This window comes from Rattus norvegicus, chromosome 1 (genome assembly GCF_021556685.1).
Source record: "Rattus norvegicus strain SHRSP/BbbUtx chromosome 1, alternate assembly SHRSP_T2T, whole genome shotgun sequence".
Taxonomy (NCBI): Eukaryota; Metazoa; Chordata; class Mammalia; order Rodentia; family Muridae; genus Rattus; species Rattus norvegicus.
The window spans coordinates 172,964,983-172,988,035 of NC_141534.1; the positions used below are offsets into that span (position 1 = coordinate 172,964,983).

At 43.1% G+C, this 23,053-nt stretch overlaps 1 pseudogene across 1 annotated transcript; it reads right to left on the reverse strand.

Moving 5' to 3' along the window:
• Nucleotides 1–7,964: 7,964 nt before the first annotated feature.
• Nucleotides 7,965–15,159, reverse strand: LOC148007784 (egl nine homolog 1 pseudogene; annotated as a pseudogene). Its single transcript, XR_015647331.1, has one exon. The product of XR_015647331.1 is annotated as an egl nine homolog 1 pseudogene (transcript).
• Nucleotides 15,160–23,053: the final 7,894 nt, after the last annotated feature.

Genomic DNA, 23,053 nt, shown 5'->3' on the forward strand with positions numbered 1-23,053 from the left:
CAGGACCCAGGGCTTCCCCTTCCACTGGTGCTCTTACTAGGATATTCATTGCTACCTATAAGGTCAGAGTCTTTAAATTGAATATTACTATGTATGTCTGTCTGACCTGGAAATCACTATGTAGACCCAGCTTTGACTTCACAGAGATACACCTGCTTCTGCCTCTTGAGTGTTGGGATTAAAGGCATGTGCCACTGCACGGGCTTATTATTAGTAGTAATGTCATCTTCCCTTTAATACCCCTGATGTTTACCCCCTTCTCTCCTCTGCTCCTCTTCCCTGTGCTCGTTTACCCTTTTTTTTTCTGTTCCTTTATCATCCTTCCTTCCCTGGTCTCTGTCCTCTTTTCACTCTCTCCTTCCCTCCGCCCCGCATATCTCTCTTCTCCTCCCCATTTTGTTTCTTTCTTCAGACTCCAGAAGTAAGTTAAGTCACTCAGAATTTCATTTCTCCCAAATATATGCTAATTCAATGAGAAACTCCTACTCTCCAGTTTTCCTAATCAAGACCTTATACTAACATCTCTACAGACTTCATCAACATCTCCTGAATATTTTATAACCTTTAGATCTAAACTATTAGGACCTTCAATTTCTTTTTTTCTTTTTTAATAACAAGATCCTCCCAAGGGCACCAGTTTTTTTTTTTATTAACTTGAGTATTTCTTATATACATTTCGAGTGTTATTCCCTTTCCCGGTTTCCGGGCAAACATCCCCCTATTCCCTACCCCTCCCCTTCTTTATGGGTGTTCCCCTCCCCATCCTCCCCCATTGCCGCCCTCCCCCCAACAATCTAGTTCACTGGGGGTTCAGTCTTAGCAGGGCCCAGGGCTACCCCTTCCACTGGTGCTTTTACTAGGATATTCATTGCTACCTATGAGGTCAGAGTCCAGGGTCAGTCCATGTATAGTCTTTAGTTAGTGGCTTAGTCCCTGGAAGCTCTGGTTGCTTGGCATTGTTGTTCATATGGGGTCTCAAGCCCCTTCAAGCTTTCCAGTTCTTTCTCTGATTCCTTCAACTGGGTCCTGTTCTCAGTTCAGTGGTTTGCTGCTGGCATTCGCCTCTGTATTTGCTGTATTCTGGCTGTGTCTCTCAGGAGACATCTACATCTGGCTCCTGTCTGTCTACACTTCTTTGCTTCATCCATCTTGTCTAATTGGATGGCTGTATATGTATGGGCCACATGTGGGGCAGGCTCTGAATGGGTGTTCCTTCAGTCTCTGTTTTAATCTTTTCCTCTCTATTCCCTGCCAAAAGTATTCTTGTTCCCCATTAAAGAAGGAGTGAAGCATTCACATTTTGATCATCCATCTTGAGTTTCATGTGTTCTAGGCATCTAGGGTAATTCAAACATTTGGGCTAATAGCCACTTATCAATGAGTGCATACCATGTGTGTGTGTTTTTTTTTTTTTGGTGATTGGGTTACCTCACTCATGATGGTATTTTCCAGTTCCATCCATTTGCCTATGAATTTCATAAAGTCATTGTTTTTGATAGCTGAGTAATATTCCATTGTGTAGATGTACCACATTTTCTGTATCCATTCCTCTGTTGAAGGGTATCTGGGTTCTTTCCAGCTTCTGGCTATTATAAATAAGGCTGCTATGAACATAGTGGAGCATGTGTCTTTTTTATATGTTGGGGGATCTTTTGGGTATATGCCCAAGAGGTATAGCTGGATCCTCAGGTAGTTCAATGTCCAATTTTCTGAGGAACCTCCAGACTGATTTCCAGAATGGTTTTACCAGTCTGCAATCCCACCAACAATGGAGGAGAGTTCCTCTTTCTCCACATCCTCCCCAGCATCTGCTGTCACCTGAGTTTTTGATCTTAGCCATTCTCACTGGTGTGAGGTGAAATCTCAGGGTTGTTTTGATTTGCATTTCCCTTATGACTAAAGATGTTGAACATTTCTTTAGGTGTTTCTCATTCATTCGGCATTCCTCAGCTCTGAATTCTTTGTTTAGCTCTGAACCCCATTTTTTAATAGGGTTATTTGTCTCCCTGTGTTCTAACTTCTTGAGTTCTTTGTATATTTTGGATATAAGGCCTCTATCTGTTGTAGGATTGGTAAAGATCTTTTCCCAATCTGTTGGTTGCCGTTTTGTCCTAACCACAGTGTCCTTTGCCTTACAGAAGCTTTGCAGTTTTATGAGATCCCATTTGTCGATTCTTGATCTTAGAGCATAAGCCATTGGTGTTTTGTTCAGGAAATTTTTTCCAGTGCCTATGTGTTCGAGATGCTGCCCTAGATTTTCTTCTATTAGTTTGAGTGTATCTGGTTTGATGTGGAGGTCCTTGATCCACTTGGACTCAAGCTTTTTACATGGTGATAAGCATGGATCGATCTGCATTCTTCTACATGCTGACCTCCAATTGAACCAGCACCATTTGCTGAAAATGCTATCTTTTTTCCATCGGATGGTTTTGGTTCCTTTGTCAATAATCAAGTGCCCATATTTGTGGGTTCATTTCTGGGTCTTCAATTCTGTTCCATTGGTCTATCTGTCTGTCTCTGTACTAATACCATGCAGTTTTTATCACTATTGCTCTGTAATACTGCTTGAGTTAAGGGATAGTGATTCCCCCTAAAGTCCTTTCATTGTTGAGGATAGCTTTAGCTATCCTGGGTTTTTTGTTATTCCAGATGAATTTGCAAATTGTTCTGTCTCACTCTTTGAAGAAATGGATTGGTATTTTGATGGGGATTGCATTGAATCTGTATATCGCTTTTGGTAAAATGGCCATTTTTTACTATAGTAGTCCTGCCAATCCATGAGTATGGGAGATCTTTCCATCTTCTGAGGTCTTCTTCAATTTCTTTCTTCAGAGTCTTGAAGTTCTTATTGTACAGATCTTTTACTTGCTTGGTTAAAGCCACACCGAGGTATTTTATATTATTTGGGTCTATTATGAAGGGTGTCGTTTCCCTAATTTCTTTCTCGGCTTGTTTCTCTTTTGTGTAGAGGAAGGATTTATTTGAGTTAATTTTATACCCAGCCACTTTGTTGAAGTTGTTTATCAGCTTTATTAGTTCTCTGGTGGAACTTTTGTGATCACTTAAATATACTATCATATCATCTGCAAATAGTGATATTTTGACTTCTTCTTTTCTGAACTGTATCCCCTTGACCTCCTTTTGTTGTCTGATTGCTCTGGCTAGAACTTCAAGAACTATACTGAATAAGTAGGGAGAGAGTGGGCAGCCTTGTCTAGTCCCTGATTGTAGTGGGATTGCTTCAAGTTTCTCTCCATTTAGTTTAATGTTAGCAACTGGTTTGCTGTATATGGCTTTTACTATGTTTAGGTATGGGCCTTGAATTCCTATTCTTTCCAGGACTTTTATCATGAAGGGGTGTTGAATTTTGTCAAATGTTTTCTCAGCATCTAATGAAATGATCATGTGGTTCAGTTCTTTCAGTTTGTTTATATAATGGATCACGTTGATGGTTTTCCATATATTAAACCATCCCTGCATGACAGGGATGAAGCCTACTTGATCATGGTGGATGATTGTTTTGATGTGGTCTTGAATTCGGTTTGCCAGAATTTTATTGAGTATTTTTGCGTCGATATTCATAAGGGAAATTGGTCTGAAGTTCTCTTTCTTTGTTAGGTCTTTGGGTTTAGGTATAAGAGTATTGTGGCTTCATAGAAGAATTCGGTAGTACTCCATCTGTTTCAATTTTGTGGAATAGTTTGGAAAATATTGGTATGAGGTCTTCTATGAAGGTCTGATAGAATTCTGCACTAAGCCTGTCTGGACCTGGGCTCTTTTTGGTTGGGAGACCTTTAATGACTGCTTCTATTTCCTTAGGAGTTATGGGGTTGTTTAACTGGTTTATCTGTTCCTGATTTAACTTCGGTACCTGGTATCTGTCTAGGAAATTGTCCATTTCCTGCAGATTTTCAAGTTTTGTTGAATATAGGTTTTTATAGTAAGATCTGATGATTTTTTGAATTTCCTCTGAATCTGTAGTTATGTCTCCCTTTTCATTTCTTATTTTGTTAATTTGGACACACTCTCTGTGTCCTCTGGTTAGTCTGGCTAAGGGTTTATCTATCTTGTTGATTTTCTCAAAGAACCAACTTTTGGTTCTGTTGATTCTTTCTATGGTCCTTTTTGTTTCTACTTGGCTGATTTCAGCTCTGAGTTTGATTATTTCCTGTGTTCTACTTCCCCTGGATGTATTTGCTTCTTTTTGTTCTAGAGCTTTTAGGTGTGCTGTCAAGCTGCTGACATGTGCTCTCTCCTGTTTCTTTCTGCAGGCACTCAGAGCTATGAGTTTTCCTCTTAGCACAGCTTTCATTGTGTCCCATAAGTTTGGGTATGTTGTACCTTCATTTTCATTAAATTCTAAAAAGTTTTTAATTTCTTTCTTTATTTCTTCCTTGACCAGGTTATCGTTCAGTAGAGTATTGTTCAACTTCCACGTATATGTGGGTGTTCTTCCCTTATTGTTATTGAAGACCAGGTTTAGGCCGTGCTGGCCTGATAGCACTCATGGGATTATTTCTCTCTTTCTGTACCTGTTGAGGCCCGTTTGTTGACCAATTATATGGTCAATTTTGGAGAAAGTACCATGAGGAGCTGAGAAGAAGGTATATCCTTTTGCTTTAGGATAGAATGTTCTATAAATATCTGTTAAGTCCATTTTGCTCATGACTTCTCTTAGTCTGTCTACGTCGCTGTTTAATTTCTGTTTCCATGATCTGTCCATTGATGAGAGTGGGGTGTTGAAATCTCCTACTGTTATTGTGTGAGGTCCAATGTGTGTTTTGAGCTTTAGTAAGGTTTCTTTTACTTACGTAGGTGCCCTTGTATTTGTGGCATAGATATTTAGGATTGAGAGTTCATCTTGGTGGATTTTTCCTTTGATGAATATGAAGTGTCCTTCCTTATCTTTTTTGATGGCTTTTAGTTGAAAATTGATTTTATTTGATATTAGAAGGGCTACTCCAGCTTGCTTTTTCTGACCATTTGCTTGGAAAGTTGTTTTCCAGCCTTTCACTCTGAGGTAGTGTCTGTCTTTGTCTCTGAGGTGTGTTTCCTGTAGGCAGCAGAATGCAGGGTCCTTGTTGCATATCCAGTTTGTTAATCTATGTCTTTTTATTGGGAGTTGAGACCATTGATGTTGAGAGATATTAAGGAATAGTGATTATGGCTTCCTGTTATATTCATATTTGGATTTGAGGTTATGTTTGTGTGCTTTTCTTCTCTTTGTTTTGTTGCCAAGACGATTAGTTTTTTGCTTCTTCTAGGGTATAGCTTGCCTCCTTATGTTGGGCTTTACCATTTATTATCCTTTGTAGCGCTCGATTTGTAGAAAGATATTGTGTAAATTTGATTTTGTCATGGAATATCTTGGTTTCTCCATTTGTGTTAATTGAGAGTTTTGCAGGATACAGTAATCTGGGCTGACATTTGTGTTCTCTTAGGGTGTGTATGACATCTGTCCAGGATCTTCTGGCTTTCATAGTCTCCCGTGAAAAGTCTGGTATGATTCTGATAGGTCTGCCTTTATATGTTACTTGACCTTTTTCCCTTACGGCTTTTAATATTCTTTCTTTATTTTGTGCGTTTGGTGTTTTGACTATTATGTGACGGGAGGAGTTTCTTTTCTGGTCCAATCTATTTGGAGTTCTGTAGGCTTCTTGTATGCTTATGGGTATCTCTTTCTTTAGGGTAGGGAAGTTTTCTTCTATGATTTTGTTGAAGATATTTACTGGTCCTTTGAGCTGGGAGTCTTCACTCTCTTCTATACCTATTATCCTTAGGTTTGATCTTCTCATTGAGTCCTGGACTTCCTGTATGTTTTGGACCAGTAGCTTTTTCCGCTTTACATTATCTTTGACAGTTGAGTCGATGATTTCTATGGAATCTTCTCTTCCTGAGATTCTCTCTTCTATCTTTTGTATTCGTTCCTTGTGTTTTCCTTTGGTTTTCTATATCCAGGGTTGTTTCCCTGTGTCCTTTCTTTATTGCTTCTATTTTCATTTTTAATTCCTTCAACTGTTTGATTGTGTTTTCCTGGAATTCTTTCAGGGATTATTGTGATTCCTCTCTTTAGGCTTCTACTTGTTTATTTATGTTTTCCTGTGTTTCTCTAAGGGAGTTCTTCACGTCTTTCTTGAAGTCCTCCAGCATAATGATCAAATATGATTTTGAAACTAGATCTTGCTTTTCTGTTGTGTTTTGATATTCCATGTTTGCTTTGGTGGGAGAATTGGGCTCCGATGATGCCATGTAGTCTTGGTTTCTGTTGCTTGGGTTCCTGTGCTTGCCTCTTGCCATCAGATATCTCTAGGGTTACTTTATTCTGCTATTTCTGACAGTGGCTAGACTGTCCTGTTTGTCAGGAATGCTGTAGACCTGTTTTCCTGTTTTCTTTCAGCTAGTTATGGTAACAGAGTGTTCTGCTTTCGGGCGTGCAGTTTTTCCTATCTACAGGTCTTCAGCTGTTCCTGTAGGCCTGTGCCCTGAGTTCACCAGGCAGGCCACTTGGAGCAGAAAATTTGGTCTTGCCTGTGGTCCCGAGGCTCAAGTTTGCTCGTGGGGTGTTGCTTAAAGATATAGAATTTAAATTTTGCTTGGCATGCGCACCCCACCCCACCCCTTGTAGCAGAACCTGGGACCTGGTACATCAGTAAAAGTCTGAGATACAAAGGACTCCAGGGTCTGCTGCTCTAGTCAATCAGAACTTGTGCTTCAAGGTCAAACAGTTCCTCCCAAATGTGAAACACGGTGCTTCGGAGCCAGGCGGCTAAACCTTGAGCTGGTCCGGCTGCAGAGGCACTTGCTGGTCAGCGGATGTGGGTCAGAAGTGGGCTGCCTGCCATGAGCCCCTCATGGGAGCACAGTGCTGAGTAAGCCCCGTCCACTCTCAGCTTTACTTGGCTGTGTTCATGTTTTACATGAACAATGGCAGTCTCTTAAGAAGTTCTCAGCTTCCCATAGAAAAGGTTTCTAACTGGATATGAACTGTGTGGGTGCTAAGTTTGGTATGAAGGGAGACACACAGAAATAGTTCTTTATAAGCACGTCTTGGCAAAGACCGGGGTTGGAGACATAACACCTAAGGGGACACGGGTTATACCTATGATCTGTGCAAGCTCTGGCTAAGGGGACTGTAGAGGTGACAGCAGTCTGGCTGCCTTGTGTGGTTGTCCCTCTGTCCCCTACAAAGAGAAAAACCCATGAAACAGAAAATGTGCCTTTACACCTTTTGCTCTCTAAGCTGGCACACGCGGCTTTCATTACTGGTTATGAGAATGCCTCATGGCCGTCCAGGGAGCCGAGGATCACATGCACACAGCCATGTGCCTGGGGCCACCAGGTGCCTTGCTGCAAGGACAAGGTCCTGACCTGGAAGGGTCTGGAAAGTACAGTCAAACTAAGGAGAAGCCACAGGGAAACCTGCAGCCGTGAGACAAGGCCAGCTACAGGCTAGACCTGACACAGAAGAAAGCCCTTTGTCTTGGGAACCCGAAGCTGAGGAGGAGAAGCTCATTTAGTGCCCGTCACTTAGCTTTAAAAAAAATTAACCAAAGAGACAGAGCCTTTTCCTGTGGCATGTTTCCTCTCGGAACTATGTGTTAGGTGGTGACCGTCCACTGTTAGGTTGAAGCGTGAGGGCAGCAACCTTTCCGAGTTCGAATCACTGAGAGACAGGCCAAGAAAAACTTCGCGCACTTGAGCCAGGACTCGGGGTCCTTCCTTTACTTTCAGGCAGAAGAAACGGAATCATCATGCACTGGCGACAATCATCGTAGGAGGCCTTTAGGGCAAAATTTAATAGCATGAAGAGGTTTACAAAGATAGATGTTATTTTGAGAATAATACTGTAAATTTTTTTCTTAATTCAGTTTTGATAAATTGTACCTAATACAAAAATTCCCCGAATTCAAACTTTGTCCCGCGCTATCATCTCGCCAGCAAGAACGCACGCGCATACACACAAATCCTTCTGCAGCAAAGCGTTTATTGTATCTTAAAGAGGGGACGCGGGGCGCCAGCATGGCGTGGCTTATATACACCCTAGCGCGGCGCATCCACACCTGATTGGTTGCTTACCCATGATCTCATAGGCACTCCCTGGAGTGGGCAAAGACCTGGCACAAACACACTCTTGCACATGCGCACAGTTAACTTCCTGAAAGGAAGTCGGGCTGGCGCGGCGGAAGCCAGCACCATCTTGTAATGGCGAATGCTATCTCGGCTTTCCACGTGGGCGCAGTGGAAGCCAGCGCTATCTTGTGGTGGCAAATGTTATTGCGGCTCTCCATATCTCCCCCTTATTGTTTTACTAGTATGAGGCTGGTCTAGGTCCCTGCAGTTATGTCCATCTGCTGTGGCTCCTGTCTTAGGTTGTTCCTCTATGTCACAGCCTTATCCGTCGTAGGGTAACCCTATCGCCACCGGGCCCCGTGTCTTAGATTGGTCTGTGCATGAGGAAAGTTGCCCGTCTCTGGATACCGCAGTGCTGTGTGACAGTAACTGCTAAATGACCTAGGGCAAACTCTACAAAAGAGGCCATCCAGAAAATGAGTTAGTGGGGAAATCATGATCACCCTATCGCGTGCAATGAGGAAACCTCAGCGATGTAGAAGGGCTGATCAAAGAATCATTGAGTCTCTCTCATCCCAGTGTAATGGATCCACAGATCCATGGGGTGCAAGAGCAGAGAACTCAGATACCAACTAATTCCTGAGCATAGATAACCAAATTCCAGGGGAGGCCCCTTGTTCAATGGCCACAAGTGCTTGAGTGACAACGACCTTGTCACGTTTCTGTTGAGATCTGAGTTTGCAAACCAACCATAGCATGAACACTAATCCACAGCATAGGGCTGCACCAAACAGAGCCACTCCCGATAAGTAGTGGGCACCTCATCTGGTTCTCCTCAGCTGTTACCACCAAGGGCCGTAATCAAGCCGCTCCTATAATAAAATTTAGAATTCCCAATTGTTAGCAACTACTCCAGAAAGTTTACCCACTGTGTTTGCCTAACAATAGATTGGGGGAGGGTAACTCTAGACACTGTAGACACAATGGCTGCAGCAGTAAATGGCTGCTACAATAGCAGCAAAAATAACAAGGTCTTTCCCAGGACAGTTTAGGATCTCTGGAACAAACAGCAGGCAAGGGAACCATGTCTGAGATCTGCACAACCAGGGCAGAGTTCCCCAGTCCACAGCAGCTTCATGCAGATGGCATTCCTGTGAAGCTACAGACTGCAAAATGACAACACCAGTTAAGGCAGCAAAAGTCACCAGGGGAATGACGGGGGCAAGGGTAACGGAGTCCAGTCTTCTCCAGCAAGCAGCAGTGCACAGAGGGTCTGAGCGTAGGCCACAGTGGGACGGGACACACGCAGTGGTAACACTGACTGCAGCAACGCCAAAATCTCTGTGATGACAAAAGATGAAGGGGAATCTTCCATCTTCCTCTCAGGGCAGAGGAATGACTCCAGGGACCCGAACCACGAGAGCTGAATCTTCATGTAACCAGGATCAGCAAGTCTCAGCAACCACCTCTGGCAGCTGGCATACTCCTGTAGCATCCTGTAGAAAAAACACAAACATTCCCTCTTCCCCATATAAAATATCTGAACAGGATCATGCCAATACGTGAATCTTTCTATTTCACCTAGGCAGAAGTATGCCTAGTTGTAGGGTGCCATAAACACTCAGAGTTCCTTGGCATCCAAATTTTAAAATTGAAATAAAAGGAGCATTATTTAGCATACAGGGATAACTCTCCCTTTTTATTTATTAAAATTGTTAAAATATTATTTATTAAGACAATTGAGGACACTGAGCACTTGTATTTATAAATTGACTTGTATACCAAATTATTGTTTCTAGCATTATTGTTTTGGTGATATAAAGAATGAGATTTTTTGGGGCTGGGGATTTAGCTCAGTGGTAGAGCGCTTACCTAGGAAGCGCAAGGCCCTGGGTTCGGTCCCCAGCTCCGAAAAAAAGAACCAAAAAAAAAAAAGAATGAGATTTTTTGACTAATTGTTTCTATGTAAGGCCTATAATCTGCCTGGTATCATTGTCCTCCCTTGCTAAGGGGTCCAGGCAATCCAGTTTGAGTTCTTAAATGGTCTATTAAGGAACAGTACTTAGTGCTCTTAACCACTAAGCCATCTCTCTAGCACCTCACAAACTTTATTTACCTAAACATAAGCATTAATTAGAAATGTCAAATCTTGTAAATATTGTCCAGATTCAGTTGTACTAGAAATTCCTGAGCTAGCAGGGTGAGGCTGGGAATTGAAAGTAAGCAAATGGAGTCTTCCTCTTTTCATATCAACTCCATTACCATTTTCAAAGAGCTGGGTCTATGGTTTTGTTTAGTTGTCTGAGCCAGAGCACTGAAAAGACAGTGAGTTGTCAGACAATTTACACTGAAATTATCACTCACTGATTTCATGTAGAAAACTTGTTTCTAGTAAAGCATTAAGTAATTGAAATCAATTGTAAACCACAAGCCACACATTGACTATCAGTATATGAATTGAAAGCTTGATTTTTTTTTATTAACTTGAGTATTTCTTATATACATTTCGAGTGTTATTCCCTTTCCCGGTTTCCGGGCAAAAATCCCCCTCCCCCTCCCCCTCCCCTTCCTTATGGGTATTCCCCTCCCAACCCTCCCCCCATTGCCGTCTCCCCCCAACAGTCTAGTTCACTGGGGGTTCAGTCTTAGCAGGACCCAGGGCTTCCCCTTCCACTGGTGCTCTTACTAAGGTGTTCATTGCTACCTATGTGGTCAGAATCCAGGGTCAGTCCATGTATAGTCTTTAGGTAGTGGCTTAGTCCCTGGAAGCTCTGGTTGCTTGGCATTGTTGTACATATGGGGTCTCGAGCCCCTTCAAGCTCTTCCAGTTCTGAAAGCTTGATTTTTAAAACAGTGGCTAAAGCACGGAATTTAATAATCTGTGCTGAAGCAGCAGAAACTCAAGAGAATAAACAAGTGATCCAATCATATATGTAGCCTTTTCATTAGATGAACCACCTATAAATACACTAAGCGCATTTTCTATGGGTTGTATGTACAAATTTACAGTAAATACAAAAGCATGCAAAGAGTAAAATTATCAATTTTGCCTGAAAAATTTGTATATGTAATAGGCCAAATATCAGCATTTTGTAATAACCAATTTAACTGTTGTTTGGAATAAGATATGTTTTACCAGGTTTCTTTTTAAAATACTTCCATGACTCTAGCCTACAATTCTGTATTAACACAACTGAAGCTTTATCTCCAATGAGGATAACAAACAGGGACCTAAGTCCTCTAGTAAGGTGAGGTACTTAGCCAATTAACATATCCTTAGAAGCTTAAAATTAGTTTCAAATATTCTTTTTTGGAGTAGTGTACTACTCCCCAAATATTGAAGCTCATTTTGAGATCAAAGGTTTGTAGTAAAAATTTCCATATACACTGAAAGATTCAAAGTTCTAACTTCTTACATTGAAGAAGCAACAAAATTACATAATACAAGGCTATTAGTAATCCTCTAAATCTATCTTGAAATGGCGGTTGAAGTAAGCAAACAAGCTGTAATGCTCTCACAAGTTCTAAAACCTCATCAATCCTTCGTAAATTGTATAACAATCTCTACCTGTTTGATTTTTTTCTTAATTACAAATAAGTTTGAGTTAGTCAATGTAACATTGGCAATCCTTAATCACAATCCTTAAATTCTCCTTGTAACACCAGAGCACAACCACAACTTTGGGAAGTCACCTGAGTTCTGAGTAGTGACTAGGCAGCTGTCCTTGGGGCAGTGGAATTAGCATTAAAATACAGATAACTTCAGGGCAAACCACAACTTTGGAAAGCAAAACTCAACCTCCAACGAACGATCTAGTCTCCAAAATCTAGTCTCCAAAACACCCCAAGTCTATCTTTTATGCTACAAAGTTTGACTGCCAGTACCTCAACAAAGAGACATTGTCCTAAATTCTTTTAGAAGCCTGGTTTCTAAGAGTTCCATAAAAATATTGTCTCAATTTAGACCTGTTTCACTACGTTGGCTCATGCCACATGTTGTCTAGAATGACTTTATCCAAATTACCAGTTTTATGTCAACTTTCTGTTACCAATATTATACCTTTTTAACCATATCCGATAACTTAAAAGCCAATAGTCCATAACCAAGGCATATAGAGCACATTTATACATTTAAAACCAATCAGAAACAAAATTGAAGTGGCTACACATATCTTTAATATTTAGACCAAACACCATTTTTACTTTTCTAGCTATGATTTTAAGAGAAGCACCTTGTCACCTGTTGAGTCTAATAATCAGCTCATGCTGATGCTCACCCCTGGGCAGCTTCTCCAGCTGACCTAGACACCTGGCTACAGGTATAGGGCTCTAAGGACTGATTGAAACAGTTTTTTATTCATTTGTTCCTTTTTTTGAAACGAGTTAAAACCAAATCAAGATGTGAATGACCAGCAGATAAAGTTTTTACCATTTTCTCTTTTGAACATGAAACATAAAACATTTAAACAATGAGAAACAAAAACCACAGACATAAACTGACAGACATGGACAGCTTGGTGCACCAAGGACAGACAATAGACAAAGGGGAAAAACTAGATGGTGTCCCAGCAAAGGAATCCAGGTTCCAATAGGAGTCAGCAGAGAGGTAGGATTTCCCCTTTCCCACCACTTCCACGGTGACCATCCACTCGAGTGGAGTTGATATGGATGATGGATTGTCTCAATTCCTGGACTAGTCCATCAACGTGTTGAAACCAAATTCCTGTAAGATACTGAGATATATTACGGGATATCTGAGCAGCACAACTGACATTCACAAATGGTATGGAAGTGAATCTTTTTGTTTGATTCTCCTGAATAAGTTTTTCAGGCAGTCTACCTCTATCAAATCTGATCAGTATGACTCTGTGAAGTTTAAACAAAATTACCAGCCTTGCCCACAAAGGATCCATAACTTTCGGTTTCCTCACAGTGGCTCTCCACGTAGGCCCACATCTTTCTTCTTCATAGCGAGCTGCCTCATCTTCTAGATCCTCTTCTTCAGAAGAGCTAAGCTCGTCTGTTTCTGAACTATCAAGCTCTAAAGTCTCTAACTCCTTTACCAGATAAAGGCTTTTCCTTTTCAGAGCTTTCTTCTCTTTTCTCTGTTTCTCTCCCGGGGCGTTCTTTCCCCAATCTCTCGCTCCCTCAGATCTAAAGTCTTTGGGAGGGTCTGTTTTCTTACTTGTACCTTTTTTCTTTGAGCTTTTTAATCTTTTATCCCGCTCTGTTTCTGACATGTTGTCTTGTAATTCCCCTAGCACTCTCTGTCCTGCTATCACAGTTGGGCGGCATTTGCCATCTTCTAGGCACGACCTCTGATGGTGCCTAGCAGCAGCCGCAAAATCAAAAACCAAAAGAGAAAGAATGAAGGCTGCTAAAACGATAACAAAAGCCTCCGCCGCATCTTTTAGTGGGGGAGAGAAGTGAAAGAGGTCAAGACCAAACATATCTCTCAGAGCTTACCCTAGACACTGCAGTTCTGGATCCTCTCCGCGGACGGAGGGCCTCTTTGGCGCCTGGCGATGGTGTGGCGTTTCTTCCGGGTTTCAGCACCATATGTTCCGCGCTATCGTCTCGCCAGCAAGAATGCATGCGCAGACACACGAATCCTTCTGCAGCAAAGTGTTTATTGTATCTTAAAGAGGGGACGCGGGGCGCCAGCATGGCGCGGCTTATATACACCCTAGCACGGCGCATCCACACCTGATTGGTCACTTACCCATGATCTCATAGGCACGCCCCGGAGTGGGCAAAGACCTGGCACGAACACACTCTTGCACATGCGCACAGTTAACTTCCTGAAAGGAAGTCGGGCTGGTGCGGCGGAAGCCAGCACGATCTTGTAATGGCGAATGCTATCCCGGCTTTCCACGTGGGACGCAGTGGAAGCCAGCGCCATCTTGTGGTGGCGAATGTTATTGCGGCTCTCCACAAAACTTGATATAAAAAAGAGATGAAATGAACTCAGTTAGGTGACAGGTCTGGCAAAATAGAAGACTGAAGAAAATCCTACAAAGGGCCCTTGTTTTGTGTCCAGATGGAAAAGCTATTCTCCTCCGACAGCATCTCCTCTTCAGTCAGCGGCCAAGAGCAGTCACAGAGCTGGAGCTGACCCCACAGTACAGTCCCGGCAGATGGAGCCCTCTGTTGGATGACACCTGGTGAAGTCGCCTGGCTCCCAGCTATTTGAAATGCCAGGCAGGTGTCTCTGTTCATCCTGGCCACATGTCCACGGGTCCACAGAAGGCAACTGAGAGGCTGTAGGTGACGCGGGTACTGCTGGATCCAAGGCCCTGCTAGACATCTTTGCTGACTGAATTGGGCTTGAGTTCAACCCTCACACCTTTCTCACCTGTGAGATATTTTACTTTAGCTCTTGCTCGCTCATCTGCATCGAAATACCAAACGGTTATTGTGTACCTTGTGGCATATGCAGGCTGTACTTCATGAGGGTTACGCCGGTCAGACCAGAAAAACAGCAATCTATCAAACTTGGGTTCAATGTCAGCAAACTGGGCTTTGCCTTCTGGGAAAATTCGAAGAATACCTCCGCTCACCTTGGCGTCCCAGTCTTTATTTAGATAATATATACATGTCACGCATCTTCCGTCTCCATTTGGGTTATCGACGTGATGGACATAGCCTGTCCTGTTGCCTGGGTAACAGGTGACCATGGCTTTCGTTCGGCCATTTATCCTGTAGTTGCCCAGCTTCCCGCTGCAGTGGCGGATCAGGTCGTCCATGCTGCTCATGAGGAGGCGGATGGTCTCGCAGCCTGGCTCTTTGCCCTCGATCCAGGTGATCTGGTCTCCCCCCCCGCCCCCCATGTCCTTGGAAGAGTCACTCTTCTGGCTGACCAGCTGCCCGGCCGTGAACTTGCCAGTGTCCTGCAGGGCGCTCACCTCGTCGCCAATCTGCTGCCCGGTCTCCCTGCCGTGCTTGTCCATGCACAGCACGATGTACACGATGTCCATGCCCAGCGCCAGCTTCAGCGCGGGCAGCGGCTTGGTCTGCCTGTTGGGCCGCAGCCCTCTGCTGGGACTCAGCGCCTCCCCTGGGCCGCCGCCCGCTGGGCACAGGCTGGCGCGCTCAGGGCCCAGAGACCTGCTAGGCTGAGGATCCTCGGAGCTGGGCTCTGCCGGCTGGGGGCCGCTCCCGGCCTGCGCCGCGTCCTCCAGGCCCGGTACGCGCAAGGCCCCCGTGCTGTTGTCCCCTCGCCGGGCCGCCCCGCCGGCACGCCCGGCTCTGGGGCCCCCACCAGGCGGGGACGCGACAGGGGGCTGCGCTGGCCCGGGCTGCGCGCCGGGGCCTCGCCGCCCTGGCACACCAGCTTGTGCTTCTTCCAGTCCTGGCGCTGTTGCTCCTTGCAGCAGTAGAAGGAGCTTCAGCAGCGGCCGCAGCGCAGCAGGTTCTCCATCTTCCCGCACAGCTCGCAGTAATGCCGGTCGCGCTCGCTGGCGCTCAGCACGACGGCCCGCCGCTGTCACTGGCCATGGCCGCGGCAGGGCGGGCCGCTGGCTGGGAGCGGGCGGCGGCGGGGCCGTTAGGGCACCTGCCCGGGGCAGCCGCCAGCTGCGGGAGACCGCCTGCGCCCTGGCCTCGCCTGCCTCGCCCCGGGGCGCCTAGCGCCCCATCGCCAGGGAGAGAGCATGGCCTGCGCAGCGCATGGGGCCCTGGGCGGGCCAGTAAGGTTTCTTTTATGTATGTAGGTGCCCTTGTATTTGGAGCATAGATATTTAGGATTGAGAGTTCATCTTGGTGGAGTTTTCCTTGGATGAATATGAAGTATCCTTCCTTATCTTTTTTGATGACTTTTAGTTGAAAATCGATTTTATTTGATATTAGAATGGCTACTCCAGCTTGCTTCTTCAGACCACTTGCTTGGAAAGTTGTTTTCCAGCCTTTCACTCTGAGGTAGTGTCTGTCTTTGTCTCTGAGGTGTGTTTCTTGTATGCAGAAGAATGGAGGGTCCTCATTGCGTATCTAGTTTGTTAATCTATGTCTTTTTATTGGGGAGTTGAGTCCATTGATGTTGAGAGATATTAAGGAATAGTGCTTATTGCTTCCTGCTATATTCATATTTGGATGTGAGATTATGTTTGTGTGCTTTTCTTCTCTTTGTTTTGTTGCCAAGGCAATTAGTTTCTTGCTTTTTCTAGGGTATAGCTTGCCTCCTTATGTTGGGCTTTACCCTTTATTATCCTTTGTAGGGTTGGATTTGTAGAAAGATATTGTGTAAATTTGGTTTTGTCATGGAATATCTTGGTTTCTCCATCTATGTTAATTGAGAGTTTTGCTGGATACAGTAACCTAGGCTGACATTTGTGTTCTCTTAGGGTCTGTATGACATCTATCCAGGATATTCTGGCTTTTGTAGTCTCTGGTGAGAAGTCTGGTGTGATTTTGATAGGTCTGCCTTTATATGTTACTTGACCTTTTTCCCTTACTGCTTTTAATATTCTTTGTTTTGTGCATTTGGTGTTTTGACTATTATGTGATGGGAGAAGTTTCTTTTCTGATCCAATCTATTTGGAGTTCTGTAGGCTTCTTGTATGTTTATGGACATTTCTTTCTTTAGGTTAGAGAAGTTTTCTTCTATGATTTTGTGGAAGATATTTACTCGTCCTTTGAGCTGGGAGTCTTCGCTCCCTTCTTTACCTATTATCCTTAGGTTTGATCTTCTCATTGAGTCCTGGATTTCCTGTATGTTTTGGACCAGTAACTTTCCATTTCACATTTTCTTTGACAGTTGTGTTGATGATTTCTATGGAATCTTCTGCTCCTGAGATTCTCTCTTCTGTCTCTTGTATTCTGTTGGTGATGCTTGTATCTTGTATCTCTGGCTCCTTGTCTCTTCCCTTTTTTTTTTTAAAATCCAGGATTGTCTCCCTTTGTGCTTTCTTTATTGCTTCTATTTCCATTTTTAATTCCTTCACCTGTTTGATTTTGTTTTCCTGGAGTTCTTTCAGGGATTTTTGTGATGCCTCTCTGTAGGCTTCTACTTGTTTATTTATGTTTTCCTGTGTTTCTCTAAGGGAGTTCTTTACATCTTTCTTAAGTTCTCCATCATCATGATCAAATGTGATTTCAAATGTAGATCTTGCTTTTCTGGTGTGTTTGGATAGTCAGTGTTTGCTTTGGTGGGAGAATTGGGCTCTGATGATGCCATGTAGTCTTGGTTTCTGTTGCTTGGGTTCCTGCGTTTGCCTCTCGCCATCAGGTTGTCTCTGGTGTTACCTTGTTCTGCTATTTCTGACAGTGGTTAGATCGTCCTATAGGCCTGTGTGTCGAGTGCTGTAGCCCTGTTTTCCTGTTTTCTTTCAGCCAGTTATGGGAGCAGAGTGTTCTGCTTTCAGGCATGTAGTCTTTCCTGTCTACTAGTCTTCAGCTGTTCCTGTGGTCCTGTGTCCTGAGTCCACCAGGCAGGTCACTTGGAGCAGAAAAGTTGGTTTTACCCCTGGTCTCAGGTCTGGATTCGCTTTTCAGAGCTGGGTTTCAGCTCTCCATGAGGGTAGCAACCAGAAGGGCCTGCCCCGCCTTTGTTCAGGACCCTGTGCACAGGGGGCCCAGATGGCGTTAGGCGTTTTCCTCTAGAGTTAGAAATGTGGCCAGAGAGTAGTCTCCTCTGGCTTCCCAGGTGTGTCTGCCCCTCTGAAGGTTTAGCTCTCCCTCTCACAGGATTTGGGTACAGGGAGCTCTTGATTGGGTCCCTACAGGTACAGGGGGTGCCTGAACTGCAGGGGGACCTGCTGCTTGAGTGCCCCTATGTTCTGGTTCTCAGAGGCCCTATAATTTCGTCTTGGGCCAGGGATGTGGGCAGGGGTAGTCAGTATTGGTGGTCTCTCCTGCTCTGCAGTCTCTGGAGTGCCTACCTGTCCAGACGGTGAGCTCTTTCTCCCGGGGTGTTTGGGAGCAGGGAGCTGTGGGCTGGGATGAGTGAGGTTCTGGCTCCAGCTAAAAACCAGAAGTGTCTGGTTCCAGAGCAATATTGCCTCTGTGTGTCCTGGGTCCACCAGGGAGGTGGCTTGGAGCAGAAAAGTTGGCCTTACCTGTGCTCCCATGGCTCAAGTTGCTCGTGGGGGGCTGCTTTTGAGCTCTCTGTGAGGTCGGCAAACAGGAGGGCCTGCGCTGCCTTTTCCTGGGGCCCCCATGCACCGGGGTCCCAGATGGCATTAGGTGTTTTCCTCTGGAGTCAGAAATATGGGCAGAGTGTAGTCTCTTCTGGCTTCCCAGGCATGTCTGCCCCTCTGAATGTTTAGCTCTCCCTCCCCCGGGATTTGGGTGCAGGGAGCTGTTGATCAGGTCCCTTCAAGTCCTCAAGCAATACTTTAAACATGTGGATCTTAGGATATAGGAAGGTGAGGAAAAGAAATGACCACAAGATGGCAGAAGAGGATCACACATGAGTTTTATTTTGAAGTCCTTTGCTTGGGATAACATCCAGAAACTTTGTCCTCTATTGCTTTTTTATTCCAACCCTACCCAAACCCCTGCCTCATAGTAGGGATTTAACTGAGGCATAAGTAAAAGAGAGAAAAAAGTAAGTTAGGTAGTTCTGTACATGTATATTTATAAATCATTAGTTTCTTTTAAAAATTTTTATTAGATATATTTATTTAATTACATTTTAAATGTTATTCCCCTTCCCAGTTTCCTGTCCATAAGCCCTCATTCTGTTCCCTCCACCTTCTACATATGGGTATTTCCCCCTATACTTTCCCATCACTGCCCCCCTCCCATATTCTCCTGCACTGGGGTTCCAATCTTGGTAGGACCAAGGGCTTCTTCCCCTTCCACTGGTGGCCCAACAAGGCTATTCTCTGCTACATATGCAGTTGGATCCCTGGGTCAGTCCATGTATAGTCTTTCGGTAGTGGTTTAGTCCCTGGAAGCTCTGGTTGGTTGGCATTGTTGTTTTTATGGGGTTGCAAGGTTTGTCAACTCTTTCAATACTTCTAATTTCCCACAAAGGGGTACTGTTCTCAACTACTAGCTTTGCTACTAGTCTTTGCTGCTAGCATTGACCTCTGTATTGGACATGCTCTGGATGTTTCTTTCAGGAGAGATCTATATCCGGTCCCTTTCAGCATATATATATATATATATATATATATATATATATATATATATATATATATATATATATGTTTTTAGACTTTATATTATCTTATTTTTTTTAATCTTTATTAACTTGAATATTTCTTATTTACATTTTGATTGTTATTCCCCTTCCTGGTTTCCGGGCTAACATCCCCCTAACCCTTCCCCCTCCCCTTCCATATGGGCTTCCCCTCCCCATCCTCCCCCCATTACCACCCTCCCCCCAACAATCACGTTCACTGGGGGTTCAGTCTTGGCAGGACCAAGGGCTTCCCCTTCCACTGGTACACTTACTAGGCTATTCATTGCTACCTATGAGGTTAGAGCTCAGGGTCAGTCCATGTATAATCTTTGGGTAGTGGCTTAGTCCCTGGAAGCTCGGGTTGGTTGGCATTGTTCTTCATATAGGGTCTCGAGCCCCTTCATGCTCTTCCAATCCTTTCTCTGATTCCTTCTCAGAGAAAGGGGGTCCCATTCTCAGATCAGTGGTTTGCTGCTGGCATTTGCCTATGTATTTGCTTTATTCTGGCTGTGTCTCTCAGGAGAGATTTACATCTGGTTCCTGTCGGCCTGCACTTCTTTGCTTCATCCATCTTATCTAGTTTAGTGGCTGTATATGTATGGGCCCCATGAGGGGCAGGCTCTGAATGGCCATTCCTTGAGTCACTGCTCTAAACTTTGCTTTCATATCTCCTCCTATGGATATTTCCCCCCTTTTAAGAAGAAGTGGGAGCATCTGCATTTTGGTCATCCTTCTTCTTGAGCTTCTTGTGGTCTGTGGATTGAGTCTTGGGTAATTCAAGCTTTTGGGCTAATAGCCACTTATCAATGAGTGCATACCATGTGTGTTTTTCTGTGATTGAGTTACCTCACTCAGGATGATATTTTCTAGTTTATTCCATTTGCCTATGAATTTGATGAAGTCATTGTTTTTGATAGCTGAGTAGTACTACATTGTGTAGATGTACCACATATTTTGAATCCATTCCTCTGTTGAAGGGCATCTGGGTTCTTTCCAGCTTCTGGCTATTACAAATAAGGCTGCTATGAACATAGTGGAGCATGTGTCTTTGTTGTATGTTGGAGCATCTTTTGGGTATATGCCCAAGAGAGGTAGAGCTGAGTCCTCAGGTAGTGGAATGTCCAATTTTCTGAGGAGCCTCCAGACTGATTTCCAGAGTGGTTGTACCAGTTTGCAATCCCACCAACAATGGAGGAGTGTTCCTCTTTTTTCACATCTTCGCCAACATCTGCTGTCATCTGAGTTTTTTATCTTAGCCAGTGTGACTGGTGTGAGGTGAAATCTCAGGGTTGTTTTGATTTGTATTTCCCTGATGACTAAGGATGTTGAACATTTCTTTAGGTGCTTTTTGGCCATTTGATATTACTCAGCTGAGAATGTTTTGTTTTTTTCTGTACCTTATTTTTAATAGGGTTATTTGGCTGTCTGGAGTCTAATTTCTTGAATTCTTTGTATATTTTGGATATTAACCGTCTATCAGATGTAGGATTGGTAAAAATCTTTACCCAATCTGTTGGTTTCCGTTTTGTCCTAATGACAGTGTCTTTTGCCTTACAGAAACTTTGCAGTTTTATGAGGTTCCATTTGTCGATTCTTGATCTTAGAGCATAAGCAATTGGTGTTTAGTTCAGGAAAATTTCCCCAGTCCCCATGTGTTCGAGACTCTTCTGAACTTTTTCTTCTATTAGTTTGAGCATATCTGGTTTGATGTGGGTCCTTGATCCACTTAGACTTAAGCTTTGTACATGGTGATAAGAATGGATCAATTTGCATTCTTCTACATGCTGACCTCCAGGTGCATCAGTCACATTTGCTGAAAATGCTATCTTTTTTCCATTGGATGGTTTTGGCTCCTTTGTCAAAGATCAAGTGACCATAGGTGTGTGGGTTGATTTCTGGGTCTTTAATTCTGTTCCACAATGATCTATGTGCCTGTCTCTGTACTAATACCATACAGTTTTTATGACTATTGTTCTGTACTACTGCTTGAAGTCAGGGATGGTGATTCCCCCAGAAGTCCTTTTATTGTTGCAGATAGTTTTAGCTATCCTGGGTTTTTTGTTATTCCAAATGAGATTGCAAATTGCTTTTTCTATCTGTATAAAGAATTGAGTAGGAATTTTGATGGGAATTGCATCGAATCTGTAGATTGCTTTTGGCAAAATGTCCATGTTTACTATATTAATCCTGCCAATCCATGAGCTTGGGAGATCTTTCCATCTTCTGTTACCTTCCTCAATTTCTTTCTTCAGAGACTTGAAGTTCCTATCATACAGTTCTTTCACTTGCTTGGTTAAAGTCACACAAAGATATTCTATATTATTTGGGGCCATTGTGAAGGGTGTCATTTCCCTAATTTCTTTGTCAACCTGTTTATCCTTTGAGTAGAAGAAGGCTACTGGTTTGTTTGAGTTAATTTTATACCCTGACACTTTGCTAAAGGTGTTTATTGGGTTAAGTAGTTCTCTGGTGGAACTTTTGGGGTCACTTAAGTATACTATCATATCATCTGCAAATAGTGATATTTTGATTTCTTCCCTTCCAATTTGTATCCCTTTGACCTCCTTTTGTTGTCTGATTCCTTTGGCTAGGACGTTGAGTTCTATACTGAATAAGTAGGGAGAGAGTGGGCAGCCTTGTCTAGTCCCTCATTTTAGTGGGATTGCTTCAAGTTTCTCTCCATTTAGTTTGATGTTAGCCACTGGTTTGCTGTATATTGCTTTTACTGTGTTTAGATACGGGCCTTGAATTCCTGATCTTCCCAGAACTTTTATCATGAAGGGGTGTGGAATTTTGTCATATGCTTTCTCAGCATCTAATGAAATGATCATGTGGTTCTTATTATGAGTTTATTTATATAGTTGATTACATTGATGGGTAAGTTGTTTTCTAATATGATCTAGGTTCACTATTCCTGGAGTGACAATGACAATAGTGGGTGGGCCATCCTTTACCAATCATTATTTAAGAATATGCCCCATAGACAGATACCTACAGTTCAATATGAACAGGGCAATTCTCATATTGAAATTTCTTCCTGAGTTTCTCATATGAACCTAGATTTTGTCAAGTGAAACTATTTAATCAGTACAAACTGATAATATGATTTCAACAGAAGAGAAAGTAGAATATGCACTTCAACATATGGCCATCAAAAGGGCATCTTGAAAAAGGGCTGTGGTATCACAGACATTAAGATCACAATTGACAAATGGAACCTCTTGGGAACAAAAACTTTTGCATTGCAAAGAACACCATGATGTTGGTAAAAAGAAAGAAGGGAAAAGTTTTCATCAAGTTTGCATCTGACAGAGGGTTACTTTCTAGAATATATAAAGCTTTAAAACACTAAGCACCAAGTAAAGAAGCCCATTGCAGAATGCAGTGTGGAGCTAAGCAGAGTTCTTAGAAGAAGAAATATAAATGACCAAGATATAGTTTAAAAAAGTTTAATATCATTAATATTAATATCATGGAAATATAAAGTAAATCTACTTTGGATTTCTTTGTAAGACAGTCAGAGTGGCCAAAGTCAAAATACAAATAACAACAAATGCTAATGAGGATTCAGGGAATGGGGGACACTTTTATTGTTGGTGGGAGTCAAACTGTTGGAGTCATTATAAAAATTGATGTGAATCATCTTCAGAAAATATATACTATATATTCCCAATATGTTGAAGATATCTGAGGCATAAGATATTTGCCAAGGGGAGTCACATATAGAGAGTGGGAAGAGAATAAGTGAGAACTGTATATTGCTGGCATCAAAGCTGGAGGGCTGGAGACATGGAAGTCCTTTGAGACTAAATATACCTACACCTTATACTCTAGACACAGAGCTACAGGATTTGATAT